We start from the raw sequence: 6,388 nt of genomic DNA, 5'->3' as shown, positions 1-6,388 counted from the left end.
GTGAAAAATGGGCCTATTTTTGTTGCGCAGACTTTTAAAAATGATGTTCATGATAACTTTTAGCCCATTGTTGTCATGTAAATGTATAATTTTTCAACAACACTTTGTCCGGTTTTGTTCACCCAAATTATATCATGCAATTCATGATGTGAAAATCTAGTCGGAACAAAATGCTCCTTAATCAATGTTCCTACGTTAGCATCATCATTTTTAAATTTTATGAGTTTGGTAGTCCTGAAACAGGGTTAAATAAAGGCCCCGCAAGCCTTTATCATTTTTATGTGCCCGTTTTTGTGGGCCTTGTTGATCTATCGCTAACTTTTCTTCAAAGCAGGAACTAAGAATTGGATGGTTTAAGGCAGAATCTCGGCTATATATCAGGGTAAATATCAATCATGAAGTGTAAAAAGCCAAAAAAACGAAACTGTTTAATCATGCTTATGTCCATTTTCACTGCTCTGGAAGATTTGACTACAGGTAGACCATGCCATTTTTTCGTTATGCTAACATGTTAGCATCAGCAAGACCCAGAATACCATTAAACATGGGTGAACATATCGTCATCTTCATCCTCTAACCCCATCAGCGGCAGGTGGCTTAACTGCACCGAGCGGTTTCTATACAAGGTGCTAAATCTTGCTAAAAACGGAGGCTAACCGGAAAATGAGCCTGCTTTCTGATGGCATAGCAGCGTAATCCGCATGAAAACTATGCACTGACGACACGCTAACCTAATCAGAGTCTGGTACTTGCACCTTTGCCTTCCTCTTTTTTTAAAGATCTTGTATCGGAGTCGACAAGAGTAATGAAAACTAAACGCAAACCAGCATTTTACCTGATGTATTTACGAAGATCTAATGTAGTGCCTGTGAAAAAAAAAAAGAAAACTGTATTATATCTCGCTCTGAATATCGAAACCAATTAACAGTTTGTAATCCGTTCGGTTTCCTCAACACCACTAGCCTTTTCTGAGTATAACTGTTCAGTAACCACACACTATAAACTGCATGCGCCTCCATAATCAGCTGATATAAACATGACTAGCTAGCTCTGCTACCAACCCTCCAAGAACCTCCAGTCCATTCATTGAAGTATTACGGCATAACCGAGTCATTGATAAGTGCTTTACATCCACAAAAATGTAGGGGTTTTGATCCATGCTCTGCTGTAGCCCTCAGTATATCCATTATTTCCAACAACAGTCATGAAGGTTTGGCTAGAGTGTTCTCAAACTTGACTTATTTGAGTCAATAGTTTGGGAAACCACGTTTTTCGGTTGATAAAAGATTTGTTTTTCTGCCAACTGGACCAAGTTGAGCTTTGTATTTTATTCACTTACTAAGAGGTGACTCGTTTATTTGAGATTCAGAGTTTTTGATTCATTCAATCATTCAAGAATCAAACCACAATATTAGTGATTCGTTTGATTCTCTGAATAGAACAGTTTAAGTTATAATGGGAGGAACACGAACGATGTTTAACTGTGTTTTTGATTCACTTTATAAGAGGTGACTTGTTTATAAAAAAAAAACATTTAAGATTCAGGGTTTTTGATTGATTCAATTATTGGAGAATCAAACTACAATATTAGTGATTCATTTGATTCTCTGAACAGAACAATTTGAGTAGTAATGGAAGAGACAGGGCTGATGTTGATCTGTGTATTTGATTCACTTAATAAGAAGTGACTCGCTTATCAAATTCGTTTGAGATTCAGGGTTTTTGATTGATTCAATCACTCGAGAATCAAAGTACAATATTAGTGATTCATATGATTTTCTGAACAGAAAAAAATTGAGTAGTAATGGAAGAGACAGGGCTGATTTTGAGCTGTGTATTTGATTCACTAAGAGATGACCCATTTATCAAATTCATTTGAGATTCAGAGTGTTTGATTCATTGTCATTCAAGAATCAAATTACAATATTAGTGATTATTTTGATTCTCTGAACAGAACAATTTGAGTAATAATGTAATGTAATGTTCCATTACAGTTTAATAATAATGGAAGGAATAGGAGCAACGTTGACCTGTGTATTTGATTCACTTAGAAAAAAATGATTTGAGGAGTCACCTGCTCAATATTTTCAGTTCATTAGACTAAACGGGATACAGTGTATAGTCCATTTGTTTCAGAATCAAAGTTTTTAAGTTCACAATAAACTGACTAAATCAAGTAGTATTTCTGAGAATTAGACAAAGTTGAGCTGTAAATTTGATTCGCTTACTAAGAGGTGACTTATTTAACAAATTCATTTGAGTTTCATTTGTTAACCTACAATTTAACTGCTGTTTAGGATTCTCTAAAAAAAAATTGAGAAAAAATGGGAGAAACAGGACTGATGTTGAGCTGTGTATTTGATTCACTTAGAAGAAATGCCTTGAAAAGTCATCAGCTGGAGATTTAACAGTTTATTTACTGAGTCATTTGTTTACAAATCAGTTTACATCGATTGCTCTGTTCTGTTTTATTAGAGTCATTCTTTGTGGAATCAAACTCCACAGCTCTCAGCTCATGTTTGAGTCATTCGTTCAGGGATTAATTGGCATGGATTAGGTTTTGCTAAAATAATACTCTGTTCACACAGTTTTTTCATTAATTTCACTCACACTTTTGGGAAACAAACTAAACAAGTACACTTGATTCATCGAGTCATTTGTTCAGTAATCAAAGTAGACTATTGTTTTACTAAAACAAACCAAATAACCCAAGTCATTTGGGGGATTTCAAACTTTAGAGTTCCTTCAGAGTGCCATTATGATTTTTTTTTTTTCTGGAATTGGACTACACAGGTCACAACGTTTGCTTAACTGAGTCATTCATTCAGGAATCAAAGTACTCTATTAACACTGTCTATGATTCACTAACAAGAACAGATTCATTTGAATGTTTTTGGGGGAAGTTAATCTGTGCATTTGATACACTTCTTTTTTCTGATTTATCTGAGTCAATCTTTCAAAAATGAAGCTAAACGATTCACATTGTTCATTTCTGAATTACAAGCTCTGTCTCAAAGAATCGTTTTGAAAATTAAAATTCAATGGTAATAGTTTAGATTCACTAAGAAGAACCGCCTTATGTTTCTAGAGACCGGAGCCAAATGTGTCAGGTTCAAACATCAGGGAGAGTGTTTAGACTCTTACAGTACAACCAATCAAATCCAACATAAAGTCTCCCAATAGCTATCCATTATACTAAAACATACAGCAAATGTTCACAATTAAAGGGTTTATGTTCATTAATAAAAGATGACAGAGGTGTTTTTGAATTGTAAAACCACTTTTAAGAAACAGATGTGCTTGTGTGTGTAGTTTGAGGACGTTCAACAAGAGTTCTGAAAGATCCTTGTTAATGAAATTAACCAGCACTGCGGCCCTAATTGTAAAAAAAAAAGACAATCCTGGTGGTTTGCGTGAAAGATTAAACATGAATCTGTGGCGTGATGTTACAAGACACCTTCATCTAGCTCCACCGCTCCAAATCTTCATGTCCATCATCATCAATCATGTCTCCAACCTGATCTCATGACAAACTGTAACTATTTTATGAGATGGCGACTTCTTACGAATTTGTACGATTTCATTTGTACGAAAATGTATGATTTGCTACATCAGTGTTTCCCAAATATAAATATACATATTTTTGGTGGCTCCTATCTAGAAATCTTATTTATGTTTTGTCAGTTTAGTGGCTAATTCGAATGAGTTCGAATGACTTTAGTCGTATAAAAATATGCGGTTTAAAAAAGGTGGCGAGGCACCCAACCCCACAAAAAAAATTTTATTCAAACAAAAATTAATTACTCGCGCAATATTTTTATTTTATTTGTAAGAAAATGTATGATATCCTACATCAGGGTTTCACAACCTTGTTCCTAGGGGCACACCAACAGTACCTATTTTGGATGTGATCCTTATCTGACCCATTAGCTTCAGGTTTTAGAGTTTCTTCTAATGTTCTGATGGGTTGATTCGGGTGTGTTTGATTAAGGAAGAGGTTGAAAATTTGTACTGTTGGTGTTCCTTTAGTCCAATTTGATCAAGAAAATAAGTTTGATGTGTACAAAACCAAATTTCATTCATAAAAAATGAATTATTTGTGCAATATTTTGATTTGATTTGTAAGAAAATGTGCATATTGTTTCATACAATAATATATTGTTTCCTGCAAACAAATACAATCTAAATGTTATGAAACATTTAAAAATTTTACCCAGTTTGATATATTCAAACGTGTGGTTTTATTAGTACAAAATATGCATTTTACAAAAACGTACAATTTAATTTGTACAAATACATATTATTTTTACAATTGTAAACATCTTTATTTGATCCAAACTCACAGACTACGAATTAGATTTTTATGAAAACATACAATTTGACACGAAAATTAGTTTTGTACAAAAATATGTAAATTTATTTTTCATTTATTACAAAAGAAGCTCCCAGGCTAAAACTGACCATCCAGCCTGATCTCACAAGGAAACGTAACTATTTTACGTTTTGTCAGTTTAGTGGCTAATTCCTGTGTATGATTTTAAAAAGGACACATGGAACCTAACCCCAACCATCATTGGGGGATGAGCAAATCGTACATAAATTTACAAATTAAATTGAACGAATTCATGCGAATTAGCCACTTAAACAAAAAGTTACGAACTGCCGTGAGATCTTGTTCAACCATCAGGTGTGCCTACGAATTCAATCGAATTTCCCGCCAATTTGACAATTTTACCGTAAAATAGTTACTACAGTAATCATCATGAAGGTGCGTTGGTTGCATCCCATACATCTCCATCCCACACCACAGAATCACCCTATACATACTTACGTTTTAGATAAAAATTGTAAAAATGTAATAAAAAAATAAACAAAACCTTGTGCCTCTAATACATTTCCTGAAAAGTTCACGTTGTATTATTAGTACCAGCTCCATTAAGTAGTTCCACGGAGCTTCTGTATATTTGAGCTGTGAAAGATTTTGTTTGCTTTTTGGGTTCTTTCTCTGAACTTTTCTTCCTTGTTTTTGTTTGTTTGTTTGTTTGTTTTTTGTGTGTAGTGCCATGCCTCTCTTTCTCTTGGAGCCATTAGTGTCCACCTCCATTGATTACTAAAAAGCAAGATGTGCATTTCCTATGCAACGACAAATGAGAGAAAAAAAAAACTAAAAAAAGAAATCGAAATAAAAGACGCTAATGCTGTACACCTCCGTGTCGTGCTTCATTACTTCATGGGTTTAAAAAAAAAACTTTATACGAGCTTTTACAGAATGAGTTACCGATGTGGATGGTTTGACGAGTACAAAGTTTGCAGTGTGTCGGGCGGCTTTAAGAGATGTTGTGTGTAAATCCAGGCACTTTGTGGTTAGTTTGCTGATGCCAGCTGTCTGAGCGCAGATGGAGGCCCGGTTCTCCCCCGTTTGCCGGTGTCTTGTGTGTTCATGGCTCGTTTGATGTTGAAGAGCCCCGCGGCCCAGAGAGCTGCTCACGGCATGGGGAAGCAGAGGGAAAGCGCGCTCAGCACACTGTCTCCATACTGCGAGAATGTGTGGAAAATAAAAAATATATAGGCTACTAATAAATACATGGACAATTTCTGGGAGATTTTGATCATCTATGTATTTAAAAAGTCAGATTTAAATTTATTTATTTTTTACTAAGACAAACTATTAAAAATTATAAAGCTTGACAACTAATTAAAGCCTACCCAAGTAAATTAACTACTAAAGTTACGCCAAATAAAATTAGTACCTAAAACAAAGGTAGGCCTATAATCCATTGTGAAAAATTTATACTATGGGGATTAAAAAACGCATTAAAAGGAATATATATTAGCAGTAATATTGTAAATGAATGGGTTGTTAAATTTAAATGTAAAATTTATCAACCCATTTAGGCACTATATAAAATATTGCTAAAAATAATTGTTTATTTTGTAAAAAAAAAAAAAAAGTACATATTTTAATCATAAAAATGTGATAATATAATTATAATTACATAAAAACAAACGATTGTAAAAAAAATAATATATGAATTCATTATCTATAAATTACTTATACAGTATCTATCTATCTATCTTATACATGTATATATATATATATATATATATATATATATATATATATATATATATATATATATATATATATACACACACACACACACCGCACCGCCATATATATATATATATATATATATATATATATATATATATATATATATATATATATATATATATATATATATATAATTTTACATAATAGCTATAAACAAGATATATTTAATTTTTTATCTTTTTTTTTTATCTTTTTGAAAAAAAAAAACTTTATATACTTTAACCTAAACATGCAGGTAAAACTATATATAGGTAAGAAATAGTGTTGTAATTA

This window comes from Danio rerio, chromosome 22 (genome assembly GCF_049306965.1).
Source record: "Danio rerio strain Tuebingen ecotype United States chromosome 22, GRCz12tu, whole genome shotgun sequence".
Classification (NCBI taxonomy): domain Eukaryota; kingdom Metazoa; phylum Chordata; class Actinopteri; order Cypriniformes; family Danionidae; genus Danio; species Danio rerio.
The sequence above is the reverse complement of the archived record's forward strand: the minus strand, read 5'-3'. Positions refer to the sequence as shown.